This window comes from Sarcophilus harrisii, chromosome 3 (assembly GCF_902635505.1).
Source record: "Sarcophilus harrisii chromosome 3, mSarHar1.11, whole genome shotgun sequence".
Lineage (NCBI taxonomy): Eukaryota > Metazoa > Chordata > Mammalia > Dasyuromorphia > Dasyuridae > Sarcophilus > Sarcophilus harrisii.
In genome coordinates this window covers 209,063,757-209,084,651 of record NC_045428.1, presented here as the reverse complement: position 1 = coordinate 209,084,651, position 20,895 = coordinate 209,063,757, and positions in this window count along the sequence as shown.

The following is a 20,895-nucleotide window of genomic DNA, read 5'->3' as shown; positions in this document are numbered from 1 at the left end:
ACAGTACATCTTTTTTTCTGTCATTTTCATCTCTTAAAAATCAATCTCTATTTAGATAGACTCACATGGAGTTTGTTCAAAGTTAATCTGATGGAATGCTTAGTGAGAGCTTTTTTTTCTCCTTTACCGCTATGAAAATAAGAAATCATAATTTTCTTTAACACATGGGTATACCTAGATCAGACTTAGTTTGTTATAATGGTTATCAACGAATACTGTGTTATCCAAACAGACAATATTGGAAACAGTTCCATAAAATAACTTGAAAATTTTAAGAAACTACTTTTACTCTCCTCTTTTTTGAATATTAAACTTCCTGGAGATCCCGTAGTGTTCACAAAATAGAAATTGACCAGCCGAATAAGAAAACATGATTATGTTTTACACTTTGCCACAATCTGACCAAGGTTTTTTGATACAACTTCAGTTGTGAGGGTTTATGGAAAATTATGTCAAAATTGGACTGCAGGGAAAAATTCATTAGTATTAAATGTCAATCTCATGATGGCATGCTTGTCTGGGTTCTGAATAATGGACAAAGCTCTTGTACATTCCCAGGCACCAACTGAATAGAAGATTGTGTACTTGCTCCCATAGTTTTTAGGATGATGTTTTCAGCAATATTGCTAGATGCCTTCAGTGAGGATGAACACAGTTTCAAAATCAGCCACCACACTGGTAATAAATTAATTTGAAAAGACTACAAGCCAAGACTAAAATAGAAGGAGAATTAATACATGACTTTTTGTTCACAATGATTGTGCACTCAATGCAGCCTCTCAAAGTGAGATAAAACAAAGTATGAATTGAGTCTTTGCTGCTTGTGGTAATTTTGGCCTAACAATACTGGATAACACAGATGCTCCATCAACATAGTTTATGCAAATAGAAAAGTTTTGAACACTTGGGTTAAGTTCACTTTCTTAGCAATATTATTCTGGGATTTACACATCAATGATGATGATGCATGGATTACCAAAACTAGCTCAGTGTTTGATAGGCTCCGAAGGAAATATGGGAGAAAAGAGATATTAGTATTAGATTGACTACCAAATAGAAGATCTACAGAGTCATTCTATTGACTTCTTTGTTATATGCCTCTGAAACTTAGACAATCTATCAGTGCCATGCTAAGATTTAGTTTCTTAGCTAAGAAACTAAATTACTTCCAGTTGAATTGTCTTAGGAAGATTCTAAAGATTATCTGCCAGGATAAAATATTAAAAACTGAGGTCCTTTCTTCAGCTAAATTGACAATTCAAATTCTCCTGCAGAAAGTGTAACTGACAGGCTGGCTATATGATATAACAGTCAAATACACTTGCCTAAAAGACTTTTTTATGGAAAACTCACATATGCTCAAATGGTGGTCAGAAGAAGTATTACAAGAAAACTCTTTCCCTGAAGAATTTTGGAATTGATTATATGACCAGGGAAATGCTAGGAAAGGAACATTCTGCATGATATGCCTCATCAGAGAAGGTGCAGTATTTTATGAGCAAAGCAAAATTTCAGTAGCTAAAAAGAAATGTGAGATATACACATTTAGAGATATCTCCATCCCAAATGTCCATATGCACTATTTGTTCAGTAGCTAAAAAGAAATGTGAGATATACACATTTAGAGATATCTCCATCCCAAATGTCCATATGCACTATTTGTGGCCAACCTGTGGTAGAGCATTCGAAGTTCATACTGATTTAATCAGTTAGAATGGGACACAATTTAATTTCACTCTGACATAGTGATGCCATTTTAGCTCTCTTTGAAGACAAAGGGAAACTACTATTTCACACAAATTATTTCCTTTTATCTTTAAAACAATCCTTTATGCCTATTGTAATAATTTTTAATAGAGGAGTAAATGATAAGTTACAAAAGCTAGTCATTGAACTCTTTAGGAAGAAAATTTAAAGCATATGAGCTTCTAAATATCATTAGAATGACTAGGTTTTATTTTGGTTTGTGTTTAGGAAAATAATATTTTTTAAAATAATAGCTTCTAATTTAAAAATACATGCAAAGATAGCTTCAACATTCACTATTACAAAACCTTTTGTTCCAAATGTTTCTTCTCCCCTTCCTACCACTACTACCCCTAGAGAACAAGTAATCCAATATGTGTTAAGCATATGCAATTCTTCTATACACAATTCTTTTTTTCTAGTAAGTTTATTTATTTTTAATATACATTACTTTATGAATCATGTTGGGAGAGAAAAATCTAGTCATTCTAGGGACATTTTCTCTCCAAAGTTTATTGAGAATGTTTTACATCATTGAACCACTGAGAAGATCCAAGTTTTTCATACTTGACCATTGCACAGTCTTGCTGTTATTGTGTACAATGTATTCCTGGTTCTGCTTGTTTTGCTCAGCATCTATTCATGTAAATCTTTCCAGGATTTATTTTCTAAAGTCAGCTTGTTCATCATTTTTATAGAACGATAATATTCTATAATCTTTATATATCACAACTTGTTCAGCCATTTCCCAATTGATAGGCATCCACTCATTTTACAATTATTTCCTTAGCTGCTACAAACATTTTTGCACATATGTGTCCTTTTTCTTCCTTTAAGATTTCCTCGGAATACAAAACCAGTAATGGCTCTTTTGGGTCAAAGAGTGCACAGTAAGATAATCCTTTGGGCATAATTCCAAAATTGCTCTCCAGAATGGTTGGACCATTTCTCAATTCCACCAACAATGTATTAGTGTCCCAGTTTTCCTACATACCCTTCAACACTTATCATTATCTTTTCCTCTCATCTTAGCTAGTCTGAGAGGTGTGAGGTAGTACCTCAGAGTTGTTTTAATTTGCATTTCTCTAATTAATTGGAATTTAGAGCATTTTTTTCATACAACTATAGATGGCTTTAATTTCATCATCTGAAAATTGTCCATTCAATTTGGCAGCTCTATCACTTAGTGGTTACACATTAAGTATTATTATTACTACTTCATTGTTTATGATACCCTTTATGAAGATGTACTTTCCTTCCTTTTCTCTTTTAATAAGATCTATTTTTACTTTTACTTTATCTAAGATCAGAATTGCTACTCTTGTCTTTTTTATTTCAGGTAAAGCATAATAAATTCTATTTCAGGCTTTTGCCTTTATTCTCTATCTGTTTCTCTGTGTCAAATGTGCTTCTTGTAAACAACATACTGTAGTATTCTTTTTTTTAATATACTCTATTATTTGCTTCCATTTTATAAGAGAGTTCATTCCATTCACATTCACAGTTATAATTACCAGCTCTGTATTTCCCTTCATCCCTGCATTTTATCCCCTACATATAGTTTTGTTCTCTTTCCACCATGTCCTTAATCCTGTTGTTTTTTATCCACACCACCTACTACCTTATTATCTATCACCTCTCCCTCCCTCCTCTTACCGTTTTCCTTAGTGTGTCTGCCCTCCCTTTTATTCTGCCCCTTCCTTTTCCTTCCTATTTCTCCTTTTACTTTTTCATGGGGTTAAATATATTTTTATACTCAACTGAATGATTAAGTTAATTCCTCTTAGAACCAAAACTCATGAGATCAAGTTTCAGACAATGCTCATTTTCCTCCACTCTTTTCCTTGATTGTAATAGATCTTTTATGCCTCTTCATGGGCACTAATTGTCCCATTACACTTCCCTTTTCCTTTTTTCCAGTACAGACCTTTCATACCCATAATATCCTTTTCTTCAATGTCATTACATCAGGGTCCATTAGCAACCACATCCTTAGTCCATGTGATGCCCCACTCTGTCTGCCCCAGTAACAGATATAGTTCTCAAGAGTTACAGATTTTGTTTTCCCATCTAGGGATATAAACAGTTTAATCTTTAAATAACATATATTTTCCCCCTGTTTACCTTTCTATAGTTCTCTTGCATCCTGTGTTTGTAGATTAAAATTTCTGTTTGATCCTGGATTTTCAAAAAAAAATGATTGAAAGTCTCTTACTTCACTGAAGCTCTATCTCCTCTCCTGAAAGATAATGCTGAGTCTCAATAGGTAGTTAATTCTTGGGTGGCCCTTCAGAACATGGCAGGCCATATTGTAGATCCTCTGATCCCATATTGTAGAAGCTGCTAGATCCTGGGTAAACCTGTCTGTTGCTGCTTGATATTTAAATATTTTTTTTTTGGTCTGGCAGCTGGAAGTATATTTTTTTCCTTGAGATTATTATAGTTTTGGAGTTTTGCAGCAATGTTCCCTGTGGATTTCCTTCCTAAAGGTGACAGATGGATTGTTTCAATGAATATTTCCCTCTCTGTTTCTAGAATATCAGGGCAATTTTCCTTAAAGACCTCTTGAAAAATGCTATTCAGGTTCTTTATTTTGATCATGGCCTTCAGGTAGGCCAATAACTTTTAAATTGTTTCTTCTCAATCAGTTTTCCAGGTCACCTGGTTTTCCAATGAAATATTGTACATTTTCTTCAATTTTTTCATTTATTTAATTTTCTTTGAGTAATTCTTCCTGTCTCACAGAGTCATTAGCTTCCATTTTTCCTGTTGTTGTTTTAAATGTGTGATTTTCTTCAGTTCACTTTTGTATCTTTATTTCTATTTGGTTAATTTCGCTTTTTAAGGAGTTGTTTTCTTCAGAAAATTTTTTTCTTTCCTTTTCCAAATTGTTGAATCTATCATTCATACCTCTCATTTCCTTTCTCATTTTTACTTCTATGTCTCTCATTTGCCTTTTAAAGTCTTTTTATGAGCACTTCCAAGGACCCTCTTTGGGCTTGAGACCAATTCATGTCACTTCTCTAAATCCAGTCACTCACTGTATCTGAGTGCAGATGACCCTCTCCATCATAAATCTATTAGAATTGCCTGAATCACCTCATTGTTGAAAAGAGCTAAATCCATCCGAATTTATCATTGTATAATGTTGTTGCTATGTACAATATTTTCTTGGTTCTGTTCACTCCACTTAACGTCAATTCATATAAATCTCTCCAGGTTTTTCTGGAATTTTATTGTAATAATAAATTAAAAAAAAAAAAAAAAAGAAGTTTAGGTCTCTTGGTGTCAAAACTAGCATAGAGTTATTGACTTGGAACTGTATTTTTAGCCCAATGTATCCATCTGATAAATGAAGAACTCAGATTCAGAAATGTTATCTGACTCAGACATATACTAGGTTTTAAAGGAAAGCCTAGTATATACTGACAGAGGTAGTTCCTCTGACTCCAAATCCCTGGTTGTGCCTATTCCAGTAGAATGAAACAATAGCAGTTTTCTGTAGGTCAAGTATGGCCTAGTGACTGAGTTCAACAGAAATAGGAAGAAGGAGAGATTTAGATGCAAGATAATAACTCTTCCTCTCCTTGACCACATAAGAAGAAAGCAAGATATGTATAGGCTTGTCCCTTTCCAAACTAGATTCACAGCACTGCAGAAGAGTAATCCTAGAAAAGATTTTTGGATCATGTAATTCACCTTCCTCATTTATTATCCTTTTTCCTATCTGTATTAGTTTTTAAAAAATTATACTATTACTAAGATAGAAGAATGATTGGATTTAAAGAAGTTGTGTATTTTCCTGGAAATTATATTTGTGATATACATAAACACATATAATATATACATAAGATTTTTAGAATTCTCTGTGTGTGTACATACATATATGTTCATTATATATGTATGTGTGTATATATACATATATATATAATTGTAATGCTATAAAGTATAAACAAAAAAAACCTCTGCCTAATATGTGTGTGTACTTGCATATACATATGAACATATATATGTAGCCAGAAATTCTTTGCTTATTATGATGCATAACAAAACTATCATGTTTCATACAAAATGATAGTAATATGAAAAACAATTAGGCTAAAAACATTGTTCAAATTTTAAAAGTAGGTGGAAATAAAATCCTCAAAGCTAATGCAAATATGGAATTTACATGGTTTCCAAGGACTCATGTAATCAATTCTAAACCTTCCTTCAACTCAGAGTACTCTGGGGAAATGAGCAGTGGTAGAAGCAACTACCTCCCTGGATCATTATCTTAATTTCATCTAAACTTCTTCAAGTCCCTGAATTTTCCTTCTTTCCTCCTTTGATTTCAGCCTTTCACTATATATTGCTCATCTTATTCTTTTAGTGGTTATGTATTCTAAAGAACTTCATTCTTTTCTTTCAGATCTCATTCTATATATTTCAAAAATTTCAAGCTAGAAAACAAAATCTCTATGTCTTACTCTCAATAATTTTTGTTTTCAAGCAAAAAAAACAAAAAACAAAAAACAAAAAACCTGAAAAAAATAAAATCAGAGGGAGAAGGAAATAGTACTAAGAAGATTACAAACAGAAATGTGTTTTTCTTAACTTTCCATCCCATAACATGTGAGAGGCATTTTGATGTAAGATAAAGTGTTCTCAGACTCAGAAAGAAATGGGGTCTAAGTTTGATTCAGGTGCATGATGAATGTGTAATCATTGCAATTTACTTAATTTTTTAGGGTCCCCAAGCACTGCTCTAAGAGCTTAAATTGTAGAGAAGATACCAATGTGAACTGAAATAGGAGTTACAATTCTACAGCAGAAAAGTCAAAGACCTCTTCCAGAAAAACACAAACTAATATGAGTATTCACTCAGTAAATAAGATATTGGACATAATTCAAATTGGACATAGTTCAAATAATTAGGTCTGTTCAATTTTACCACACTTTCTGGTCTTGCAGAATTGATATTAATACTTTTATTATTAGAAATAAAATAAACAATTTTCTCATCAAAAATCAATCAAATTGTCCGTCACCCTTCATCTTCCTCAATTCAGGTTGCTTTATTAACCGATTTGCTATTTGTTTCTGACTTTACCTCTCTTTTCTCAAACCCTCACTTGGGTTTAGGTAATCTGTTAATATCCCTCCTATTTCCCCATTTCTTCTTTTCCACATACAATTTTTGATGTTCTATGCCAATCTATTAATGACACCACATAGAAACTTTGAAGTATTAGAATTCTTAAATGTAAAAATGATTTCCCAATTTATTGCTTCCCCTCTGATCTTGTCTGCATTAATTTTGTTTGTACAAAAACTTTATAACTTAATATAATCAAAATTATCTGGTGTTCAATTATGAATTCCAGTTCTTCTTTGTATACAAATTCCTTCCTTATCCACAGATCTGAGAAGTAAACTATCCTATGTTCTTCTAATTTGCTTATGATATCACTCTTTATGTCTAGATCTTGAACCCATTTAGATCTTATCTGGGTAAATGGTGTTAGGTGTGAGTTATACTATAACTTCCTAGTATATTAGTTTCCAATTTTCCCAGCAGTTTTTGTCAAATAGTGAGTTCTTAGCCTAAAAGCAGGGGTCTTTGGATCTATCAAATGCTAGATTTCTGAAGTTATTGACTATTTTGTCCTGTGATCCTAACCTATTCCACTTATTTCTTAGCCAGTACCAAATGTTTTTGATGACAGCTGCTTTATAATATAGTTTTAGGTCTGGCACATCTAGGTCACCTTGATTAGCATTTTTTTTTTTCATTAATTCCCTTGAAATTTTTGACTTTATGTTCTTCCAGATAAACTTTGTTACTTTGTTTTCTGGAGCTGTAAAATAATTTCTTGGGAGTTTCATTGATATGGCACTGAATAAGTAGATTAATTTAGGTAGTTGTCATTTTTATTATATTCGTTCAGCCCACCCATGAGCACTTCATATTTTTCCAACTGATTAAGTCTGATTTTTTGTGGAAAATGTTTTATAGTTGTGTTTGTATAGTTTTTGACTTTCTCTTGGAAGATAGATTCCCAAATATTTTATACTATCAACAGTTATTTTAAATGGAATTTCTCTTTGTATCTCTTGCTGCTGGTCTTTTTCACAACATAACAACATTCTTACTCTTTTTATTGTTGTTCACTTGCATTTTGTTTTCTTACTCTTACTTTCCTTTTTGATCTGATTTCTCTGTGCAGCAAGAGAATTGTATAAATATGTTCATTCATATTGGATTTCACATATATTTTAACATGTTTAACATATATTGAATTGCTTGCCATCTAGGGGAGGGGATGAGGGAAAGAGGAGAAAAACTGAAATACAAGGTTATGCAAAGGTCAATTTTGTCAAATTAACTGTGCATATGTTTTAAAGATAAAAAGCTTTTTTTAAAAAAAATAAGAAACTCTACTAAGAAAAGAAGTAGATTGTCACTCCATATTAGACTATACCTTAATCAGCATTCCTTTAACATTAGTGACTTATTTTGTATTAGTTTGGGAGTTACTGTATATATTGCTTCACATTATCTTATGTCATATTATATGCATATTAATTACAGCTCAAATATCATAAATTATATATTTTAATTTTACCTTTTACAGCTGTAATATACACATGACTAATGTTTCCTAGGAGGGGACAATACTCTTGTTTCCATGAAGTTAATGTTGCTCAAAATGTTTTTGAAACATTTCAAAGGGAACTTTTGCTTACAAAAACATCCTCAGAAAGAATAAATCTTTGTCTTCGGATTATATATTTATGTTTTGGCAATAATCAAAGGAATTTGGAGCAAAGTCTAGTGAATCCAAGAATATAATAACTATAAGGGACTTCAGAGACCACCTAGACCCACACATATCTGACCTAATCTCAATATATTTCATGGCTGACATGCCTTCTGGGAGATCAGGTTGACAACCAGAATAGAGCACACTGGCTCAGTAATAAATCTACCAGATTGGCTCTGTAATGAATCTACCAGATTGAATAAAAAAGTAACATAGAGAAAAGTGCTTATAGAAGTCTTATTTCTGAGACAGTGATAAAACATTATTGATTATATTGGCATCTTAAGACTATTAGTGATGATGTAAAAAAAGATGAACTTTTCAGTTACAATTGATTAAAAAAAACAATTCAAGAATCAAATGACAATGAAGAAAAACTTTTTAAAAATAAAAAAAATCTAAAAAGATTATGAAAAAAATAACAAATTAGAAAAGGAGGCAGAATTTTAAAGATGAAAATAACTTAAAAATTCAAATTAAGCAAGGGGAAGCTGGTGAAGTTATAAGAGACCAAGAAATAACAAAACAGAATTGAAAGAATGAAAAAAATTGAAGAAAATGTGAAACATCTTATTAAGAAAACAATAGACCTGATTCTTTGTGGAAGACACATAGGAACATTCTTACCAAATTCCACTACCCTCAGATCTAAAGGAAAATTCTTCAAGAGACATGAAAGAAAAAAAAAAACAATTCAAATACATTGAAGTTACAATTAGAATTGTACAGGATTTTATCAGCAGCCACAACAAAGGAGTCCTGGTATCATATATACGAGGAATCAAAAGAACTAGGCCAGTAGCCAAAAATACATCCAGCAAAATTATCTATAATATTGAATGAAAAACAAATAGACATTCAGCAAAATTGCAACTTTTCAAGATTTTCTTTGAACCAAAATTGATCTTAATAGAAAATTTAACATATAAGAGCCATTATCAAAGATTAGTTTTAAGGAACTTGACATGGACAAATTGTTTGTTTTTTATGTGGAAATATATTCCATATGGTTGAGATTGACACCAGCAATGGAGTAGCTCAAAAGAAAGATTGAGAAAAAATTGAGTATGATCTGATTTTGAAAAGCAAAACAACTTAGAAAAAGGTAAAAAAAAAATAGTAATTATGTTATAGAAATGAGGTGCTGAGGAAGAATTGACACAAAGGCATTGGATAAAGGGAGAGCTCATAGTTCTGAAAACCTACTCACATCTACAATGGACTAAATAGACAGCACTATTTATTATACATGAAAGGTACAGCACTCTCCAAAACCCATAAAGAAATAGCAGGAGAGGATGGGCAGAGTGGGAAGCAAAGAGTGAGGGAAGAAGATAAATGAGGGATCTATAGGTGGGGGGAGTTTAAGAAGCAGATTAAAGCAGAAAAGTTATCAGGGATACTTCTTTCCTAAGAAGCGATAAGTAAAACTTAAAAATTCAATAAAGAGAGAAATCTACATAATATGTCATCCATACCAATATTTGTTTTAGATGCATTTTTACATAGGGGTAAGTGGCTGTATACATGTGTGTCTGAGTATATGTAGATATGTATGCATGTATGTGCCTTTATAGATTTATGTATATGTAAGTGGGTCTGTGGATAGATGTGTATGTACATTAAGAAAGATAGATAGATGTGTGTCTGTGTATACACAAACACATATCTATGTATGATATATCTATGTATATATGTATGTGTATGATATATGTATATACTCATATAACATGTATCTGTGCTTAAGTATAGCCTAAATAATGAAACTGAGGGCGATAAAAAGGGGAAAAAAGTTATCTATTGCATCTAGGTTAAATCTTCTGAAGTCATAATTGATAACTGATCATAATTCTAAAGATTTTCAAAGTTGTTTCCTTTACATTATAATGGTAGTTTTATAAATTTATTGCCTAGTGCTTACTTCACTCTTTATCAATCCATACATACTTTTTGGTATTGTTGTTGAGGCAACTGAGGTTAAGTGACTTGCCCAGAATCACACAGCTAGGAAGTATTAAGTGAAGACAAATTTGAATTCAGGTCCTCCTGACTTCAGGGCTGGTTGCTCTATCCACTGTTCCACCTAGCCGCCCCAGGCCATGCATATCTTATAGGCAATTAGATTGCTCAATGGAGAGAGCACTGGAACTGGAATCAGGAAGACTTGAATTAGTTTAATCTAGCCTCAGATAATTACTCATTGTACTTACCCTGTCTTCCTTAGCATTCTTATCTGTAAAATAGGGAGGATAATAGTACCTTCCTCCTAGCATTTTCCTGAGACTAAAGTGAGATAATATTTTCAAAGCACTTTGCATTATAAATTCTAGCTACTTTTATTTTCAAGTTTCTCTGATATCTTTTTTTTTTTCATATTCATTATTTCTAATAGTGAAATAGTGTTCCATTACTCACCTGGGTATCTTCACCCAACTGTAAAATATCTACCTAAAATTATATACCAGAAGTACCAATATTCCCTAAAGACACCCTATTCCTAGACCTTCTACTAAGATAATTATTTTTTAAATTAGGTGTACTCCTGATGAACAGTTCATAGTTATCAACTTTAATCTTAATTTTAGTGCACAGGTTTCTAATAAGATTTAAGTCATGGGAGTTCTTAGGTCACTAAAGTATGCTCATCTCTACCCCCTGGATATGTTTTCTAATCTTTCAATGACTTTTAGCATAGTTCTAGTATTCTATTTCTATTTATTAATTAATAATTATTCTATTTCTATTTATAAATATCTGCTATTATGGAACAATTTGGCTTCTAAGCATATTAGTCTGTTTATCCAGATTCATAATTCCCTCAATGGAGATAATTCTACTAAAATTTTTGTTTCTGAATTTCACTCAAAATTTTACAGTCTTCAGCAGTGGGATTCAGCAGCCCCATGGGTGTTTAAGTAACTTTAATGACCACACCACAGACGTTCTAGTGTGAAGAAAGTTCTAGAAATGGTGCCTTAAAATTGGCAGTTTATCCAACCCTGGCACATTTACTGCAGCAGGCAAGAATCCTGTTCTTTAGTAAAAACACCAAAAATAATACAAAACAGAAAAAAAGTTCTGTAAAAATGATTCCACTCACCACTGGTACATGGAATGTGCCCACTTAAAGGTTACACAAAATCCAGTAGACATGAAAAATGAACATCTCTTTTTGTGAGAGAATTCAGCAATTATCATATCTAAATAGCAGCCCTAAGTGAAACAAAGCTGGAAATGGAGACTAGCTTATAGAATTTAAAGTTGGATACTCATTTTTGTGGAGTGGTTGCTGTGAACAGGAATAAGATGATGATGGCACATGTTTTGCAACTAAAAAAGAGTGAATGACAAATTCATGTGAATGTGATTGCCACTTTCGGGGAAAGACCAATCCACCATCATCAGGGCCTATGCAACATCCATGATAAGTTCTGATGTACTCAAATAAAAATTTTGTGAAGACCTGAAGACCCTCATTTTCAATGTGTCAAATGAGAACAAGATAATACTTCTGCATTATTTTAATAATTGATAGGATCAGACTGTTAGAACAGGTAGTTCTTGAAAGGAAGAAATAACAACCATGGTCACTCATTGCTGACTTGTGCATCACATGATCTCATCACTAACATGGTATTCCATTTATCTGAATGCAATAAAATTTAGTGGAAGCAGGCAACCATGCAGCAAACTTTAGCATTTAATAGATCATGTCAATTTAAAGAGAGGAGACAATGAAGATATGAGAGTGACAAAGACAATATGTGGTGCACAGTGCTGGACTGATTTTGGACTCATCCTCACTAAGTTAGATATTCACATTCAGCAAAAGGTATGGCCCCAAGATAAAATAAATAATAGAAGAATTAATGTCAACAGATTAGAGCACTTCTCTGAATGGGAACAATTTATTGCTACCTTGGAAGGAAATTTTAGTCCACACATGGTTGGCAACAAGTAAGCACAAAATGAGTTGACAGCTTTCAGAAATCGGATGTACAGAACTTCACTTACTGATCTGGTCAGAACATTCACAAACATCAAGGCAATTTTAATAAAAATGATGGGGAAATCCAGAATCTTCTAAATGAGGAAAAAAAAAAGAGCTCTACAGGTTTTACTAGTTTATCTGTCTCCAACATGGCAGCATTTAAATACATTAAAAGTAAAGTATAATCCATTAAAGAGATATAGCATTCTTGGTTCTGTAAGGAGGCAGATGAAATTAAATTTTATGTTGACAGTATCAATCAAAAATGCTTCTATGATACTCTGAAGGCTACTTATGTGCCTTACATATGGTAAATTTCAACTGTTCAGTGCTAATGAAGCCACATTGATTAATGATAAAGACATGATCCTGGAGAGATGGGCTGAACACTTCTACTGTGTTCTCAATAAAACATTTTTAATCACTATTGAAGCCACTGACCATTTAACTCAAATTGAACTCAATCCCTCTCTAGCTAAATTTGCAAAAGAAGACAAGATTTTGAATGCTATTAGATTCCTTTCCTGTGGGAAATCACTCAGTCCTGAATCTACTACAGATGAGATTTACAAGGTGGAGTGGGAAGGTCTATTGCTCATACAAAAGTTGACTGAAATTTTCTGGGTTATATAGCAAAAAGAAATTATCTCTCAGAAGTTCAAAGACAACTCCATGGTCCATCTCTATAAAGATGATGGGAATAGATTGTCCTGCGACAATCACAAGTGGGTTTCTCTCTTAGTCAATGCTCACAAGATTTTTGCCAGAATCCTCCTTAATAGGCTTATCCTTCATATGAAAGGTGATCATCTACTTGAAAGCCCGTGTGGCTTCAGAAAGGACTAAGGAATAGGAGATATGGTGTTTGTTGGCCAACAACTCCAGAAAAAAATGTTTTAAGCAGAGAATTATACACAATATTAGTCAGTCTAACCACAATTCTTGATAGTTAGTTATGAGGACTTATGGAAAATTATGTCAAAATTTAGTTTCCCAGAGAAGTTCATCAGTGTTAAATGTTAATCTCATGACAGTATGCTTGTGTTGGTTCTGGATGGTGGATGATGCTTTTTGGCTTTCCCAGCCATAGTGCAGTGAATGAATCAAGGTTGTGTGCTTGTTCTCATGTGTTTTTAGTATGATGTTTTCAGCTACGTCAAACTCCTTCAATGAAAATGAACACAGCATCAAAGTCAGCTATCACACTGATGGTAAATCACTTAATTTGTAAAGGCTATACACCAAGACTAAAATGAAGAGAGAGTTGGTACATTTTGTTCTTGTTGTTCACAGATAATTGTGCTCTCAAAGCAGCCTCTAAAACTGAGATCTAATTAAGTATGGATTGAGACTCTGTTGCTTGTGTTAATTTTGGCTGAAAAATTAATATTGAGAAAACACAGATGCTCCATCAGGCAGCACCACACCATATCTGGAATTGCAGGTTACAGCAAATGGAGAAGTTGTGAATAATGTGAACAAGTTCACCTATCTTGGCATTCCCAGGAATATGTACATTGATAATGAGAATGGTGCATGTATTGCCAGAACTAGCTTAGTGTTTGGAAAGCTCTGAAGAGAAGTGTGGAAGAGAAAAAATATTAGACTGACTATCAAACTGAAGATCTACAAATCCATTTTGCTGAACTCTTTGCTGTATACCCGTAAACTTGAACATTATACCAGTATCATAGTAAAAAACTGAAATGCTTCTATTTGAATTATTTTAGGAAGATTCTGAAGATCACCTGGCAGATTAAGGTAAGAGATAACTGAAATTCTTTCTTTAACTAAATTGCTAATCATTCAAATTTTATTGCAGCAAGCACAACCCTGAGAATCTGGTCATATTGTTTTGAATGCCAAACATTTCCTTGCCTAAAAGATTATTTTATGGAGAAGTAACACAAGATAAGCACTCACATGGTGTTCAGAAGAAGTGACATAAAGTCACTCTCAAGATCTCTCTAAAGAATTTTGAAATTAATTATGAGAACTGTTAGAGACTAGCAGAGGATGACCCAGCATGGCATTCCCACATCAAAGAAGTCACTGTATTCTATGAGCAAAGCAGAGTTGAAATCACTCAAGAGAGAGTAGGCTGAGCTAATATAAAAATGCAATCCAAGCTAAATTGGTCTACTTGTTCAGTGCCATACCAATCAAACTGCCAAAAATAGTTTTATATAGTTAGAAAAAATAATAACAAAATTAATCTGAAAGAACAAAAGAGCAAGAATATCAAGAGAATTAATGGGATTTTTTTTTTTAATGGTGGCTTAGCAGACATAAAAGTATATTATAAAGCATTAGTACCAAATGGTTTTGGTATTGGCTAAGAAATGGAATGGTGGATTGGTGGAATAGGTTAGATACACATGATACAATAATCATATGACTATAGTAATCTAGTATTTGATAAACTCTCAAACTCCAGGTTCTGGGATAAGAACTCACTATTTCTTTTTATTATTATTATTATTAAAGCTTTTTGTTTACAAAACATATGCATAGGTAATTTTTCAATATTGATCCTTGCAAAATCTTTTGTTCCAAATTTTCCCCTTTCTCCCCACCCCTCCCCTAGCCGGCAGGCAGTCCAATTTAAGTTAAACATGTTAAAATATATGTTAAGTCCAATATATGTATGCATATTGATATTATTATCTTGCTGCACAAGAAAAATCAGATCTAGAAGGAAGAAAAAAACAGATGGAAAACAAAATATAAGCAAACAACAACAGAGAGAGTGAGAATGCTATGTTGTAGTCCACACTCAGTTCCCAGAGGTTTCTCTCTGGGTATAGATGGCTCTCTTCCTCACTGAATAAGTAACACTGGTTTGAATCATCTCATTATTGAAGAGAGCCATGACCATCAAAATGTACTATTGTATAGTCTTGTTGTTGCCGTGTATAATGATCTCCTGGTACTGCTTATTTCACTTAGCATCAGTTCATGTAAGTCTCTCCAGGCCTCTCTGAAATCATCCTGGTGGTCATTTCTTACAGAACAATAATATTCCATAACATTCATATGTTATAATTTATTCAAGCCATTCTCCAGTTGGTGGGCATCCACTCACTTTCCAGTTTCTTGCCACTACAAAAAGGGTTGCCACAAACATTTTTGTACATGTGGGTTCCCTTTCTCTCCTTTACAATCTCTTTGGGATATAACCCCAGTAGAAATATTGCTGGATTAAATGGTATGCACAGTTTGATAACTTTTTGAGCATAATTCCAAATTGCCCTTAAGAATGGTTGGATCCAAAAAACTCACTATTTCACAAAAATTGCTTGGAAAACTGGAAATTAATATGCCAGATACTGGGTATATACTGAAATATACCTTATTCCAAAATGAGGTGAAAATGAGTTCCTGATTTAGGCATAAAGCATGATAAAAGCAAATTAAGAGAGCAAGGGATATTAGATCTTTGGGGAAGGGAGGAATTTAGGACCCATGAAGAATTATTTATGCAAAGTATTTATTATTATGCAAAGTAAAATGGACAATTTTGACTACATTAAATTTAAAAGATTTTGTACAAACAAAAGTAACAGAGAACAAGATTAAAAGGGAAACCCAAAGCTGGACAAAAATTTTTAGAGCCAATGTTGCTGATAAAGGCCTCATTTCTAAAATATATAAAGAATTTTGATATTGCATAAGAGTACAAGTCATTCTGCAATTGATAAATAATCAAAGAATATGAACAATTTTCAGATGAAAAAACTAAAGCCAACTATAATCATAGAAAAAATGCTCTTAATCCCTATTGATTAGAGAAATATAAATTAAAACTGTGATGACCACAAATTTTAAAATCAGCTGGAGTCAGGAATTCAGCTTAAGGGAAAATCCTCGATCTTTATTCTTTGTGGAGGTGAAGGGGGATGACAATAGGAAGTGAGAGCAGCCGGTGCACGAACCCGACCAGTAGTTTCTCTGCCTCAAGTCATCTCTACGTCATTTCCTATACAACACATCAAAACCTGCAGAGTGGGCGGGGCCAGTCTTTCTCCAAGCATACATTAATAGAGTATGGTTCAATTACTATTTAGCCTCACGTGCTTGGGACCTCAGTGCATCTACTCAAGCTTCAGCCCATTACATAAAACAACTCTGAAGTACATTTCATACTGCTTAGATTGGCTAAGATGACAGGAAAAGATTGGAGGGGATGTGGAAAAACTGGGATGCATGCATTGCTGGTGGAATTGTGAAATGATCTAACCATTCTGAAGAGCAACTTGGAACTATTCTCAAAGGGCTATAAAACTGTGAATACCCTTTGCTCCAGAAGTGCTGTTACTGGATCTGTATCCCATGGAAATCACAAAGGAGGGAAAAGGACTCATGTGTGCAAAAATATCTGTAGCAGCTCTTTTTGTGGTGGCAAAGAATTAGAAAATGAGTAGATATCTATCAATTGGTGAATGGCTGAACAAATTGTGGTAAATGAAAATAATGAACTTATTGTTCTACAAAAATGATGAACAAGCTGATTTTAAAAAGGCTTGAAAAGATTTACATGAACTGATGCTGAGCAAAACAATCAAACCAGAAATACATTGCAAATAGTAACAGCAAAATTGTGTGATGAGCATCTATGAAATACTTGATTCTTTTCAACAGTTCAGTGATCCAAGGAAATCCCAATAAATTTGATATAAAAAATTACATTTTCATCTAGAGAAAGAATTCTAAATTTAACAAATTCAACAGCATTACATTGTCCTCTACACTAAAATTTCGTTGTCTTTTTATCCCCAAAATTCTCATGCCATCTTGTGTCCCAATCCATAGTAATCTTGTCATCAGCCTTCTCTAGTTGTTCCCATGAGCTGAGAAACTCATACAACTGTGACATAGTAATAACATTGTACAACAAACAACTTTGATTAACTTAAGAACTCATGTTAGCATGAAGATCAACCATACCTCTGACAATGAAGCATGCTAACCATCTCTAACAGAGAGATGTTAGACCCAAGATGCAAAATGAGAGATGCATTTTTGGACATAGGCAATGTGGGAAATCATTTTATTTGACTATACATATTTGTTATAGAGTTTTTTTTTTTTTTCCTGTTCCTACTAGGAGAAAGAGAACTTAGAAGAAGAAAAGAGGTAGTGGTAAAGTTTCCAAAAGAGAAAAAAGAAAAGTCAATCAAGCATTTCAAAAGGGCAATTGAAGCACAGAAGAGAATGGAGGAATATCTGAGGAAAAGAGAAAAGCTGAACTACTTTAAAAGTTATATAGGAAAAACAAGCTATATAGTATTTTAGTTTTACTTATAATATTTTGCTTTGTACTAAATTATATATGAACATACTAATTTTGTTTGGTGATTGTTAAATTCAGAATTTTTAAAATGTAGAGTTTCTGCCCAAAGGGTTCTGCACACTGTAGATATTTAATAAAAGCTGATTCAAAATTAATTTATCTTGTGAGTAATAGAAAGAATTTTCATTTTTGCATATGAATAAGATGTAAAGAAAATGGTATTTTATAATGAAGCCCAAATAATAGATCACAGAGATGTAAAGAAAGATGAGACTGGCATAAGAGAATTTGTTCCACTGAGAAATAATGACAACCACTACTAAAATGGTGACAGTGAAAACATAAAGGAAACGATTTGAAAGTCCTTCAAAAAGAAGAATTGTCAGAGCTTGACAACTAATGTGGATATAGAGACAAGGGAAAAGGAAAATGTTAAGCAGACTCCATGATTTTTAGTCTGAGTGAACGGGACAAAATGATTCAATTGTTGACAAAAATTGAGATGTACACAGAAGGATCTGATTTGGGAGGTATTATGATATGTTTAATTTTAGGCCTATAGACAAAAATATCCATCAAGCTATTGGATAGGAAAGAGGAGAGAAGTCAATGATAGAGATATAACAGTGATGGGAAAATCACCTTAGAACAGAAGAGGTAACTAAAATGGGGAGGAAACTCACTTGTGGTTGCTAATATTCTTGTCTATTTCATTATTTCCTTCAACCTCTTATGATCATTAGGAAATATCTGTAGGAATGAGGTCAAGCCTTGGCCAATATATAGCATTTATAGTTTATTATCAAAAAGGAAATTAACTTTTTCAAGAGAAGACTAGTCCTGCTGACTAGCATTTAAAAAATCACTAATTAGCATTAAGTCAGATAGAAATGAAATGGATTAACTTACTTAAATTTTAACTTTATTTTTGAAGATTTTTAATCTATTGGGAATGAGAATGTAGTAAAGTATTTTACTTTTCAAATTTATTTTTTTTAAGATCTCTTGAAAAAGCACAACAATATGAAGAATAGAACATATGTGTACATATCCTGATGGTATGCAAATAGAAAAGTTTAAAATTCATTCAAATGACAGACAAAAGGCTACTTTATAAGCACAGTTTTCTTTATTTACATAAACAAAAACAGAATCAGCTCAGCAGCAGTGTTTTTTAATGTAACAACACATACATGTCCTAATGAGTTAAGTAAACATGTTTTATAGAATTTACAAACCTCACTGCTTTCTCTGATTGGTAAGTTGAGTTATATTACATAGTTTAATTAGCTTCCTAGATAACTCAAATTGATCACAAAGTGGAACTTAGAAATATGATGCATTTATCTAATGAGATTGGACTTGGTTTAGTAACTGGTACATCTTTATTGAGGTAACAATTGACATTTTCCAGGTTACTCAAACTCATTATTATAATTTATTAAAATAGAATCATGTACACATTAGCATACTATGCTTGAATTGTTTATTAGCACTAACCCAACAGGTAAATGACCTCAAATAAATTAAAAAAGTCTCAGATTAAAATTTATAATTTTTATATCTTGTGGTTTGGGAGACTTAAAAGAAAAGACTGGAAAATGAAAAAATAATATATACATCATGAAAAGAAAAGCATGCACTGAAGAATCAGAACAATCAGTGTTCTCTTTTTACTCCAACTAAAGTAATATATTTTGTAAATTGGAAATTCAGAGAATAGGGCAATTACTTTAGTGTAACTATGTTTCCAGAACTGTTGAAAAATATATTATCAAATAGAAGAAGAAGATGAAATCGAAGTCTATCCATAATTAAAAAGCATTATTATTCTTAGATAAATGACATACTATTCAAAGACCTCACATGTTGCATATATCTATCATCCACAAAATGGATTGGCTTGTCCCAAGATCCTGCTGTGGATTTTTTTTTATCTGCATGAACCAAGTTTTTATAGCAAAATATCCTGTTTAAGAATAATAGTACACTCATTTCAAGGTTTGCTTTTGGTCTGTTTATGTCAAAGAAATTCAGTGAATGGTTCAAGTCAAATAGAACTGTTCTCCAATTTTTATTTTGTTAAAGTTTGTTTGATTATTTTTAAGTTTTTAAAAATCTCATTTCTGTGTTAAAAATGTTTAAAACTATAATATTTTAAAGAATTACTCAAGTACTTTTTTTCCAAATATTTTTCGAGCTTTGCATACTCTTGCATATTCCATAATTCCTGCGTCTATTTTCTTAACTTGTTTTTTCTTAGTTAAAAATGTTTGCGATTTCACTCAATTCTTCCACTTCCTTTTTATAAATAATCCTAATTACCTTATTTTCTTCTCTTCCACATTCAGAAATACATACCATACTTTTTTTAAAAAAATACTTTAGTATTTTTATGAAATGAAAGCTTCTCTTATTAAATGGCCTCATGGGCACTGTGGGCTACCTCATTGTGTCTTCCATCTACCCTCTCTCTATTATTTTTATTTGGATCTATTTGGCAACTGAAGTTGAATGTGGGTGAAAAAAGTTCTTTCCTCACTTCCAAACTCTAATTTTTTCTACATAATAGAAAATATCAGTTATATCATAGTCTTATTCTTGAAGAATAAGAATTACAAATTCTCATCCTTTCTACATCTAATATTTTCACAAGTCCCATCATATCTTCATAGCCAAATGGTTGAGTTTGAATCTTGTTAGCTTCCTTTTGTATATTTTTACTGTCTTCTCTGACTATATTGCTGTAACATTCTTATCCTTATTGACAACCCTCATCATTAACATCTAAATCATCTTTATTTGTATAGCACTTTAACCATATCAGGCCTTATTTTTTAAAGCCCTGACGACTTCGAAACTCTGTTTCACTCTTTTCTGGCTCATAATGTCTTGCTTGACTAAAATGCTACTTTCATTTCTCTACACCACTAAATCCCAAATTAAACCTGAGGCCCCCTGGGGAGCCATGACATGAACCCAAGGTGTATGTAATTAGCCAATAATATTGTAAGAATCTGGAAAACAACCTAAGTAAATCCTCCACTATGATAACTAAC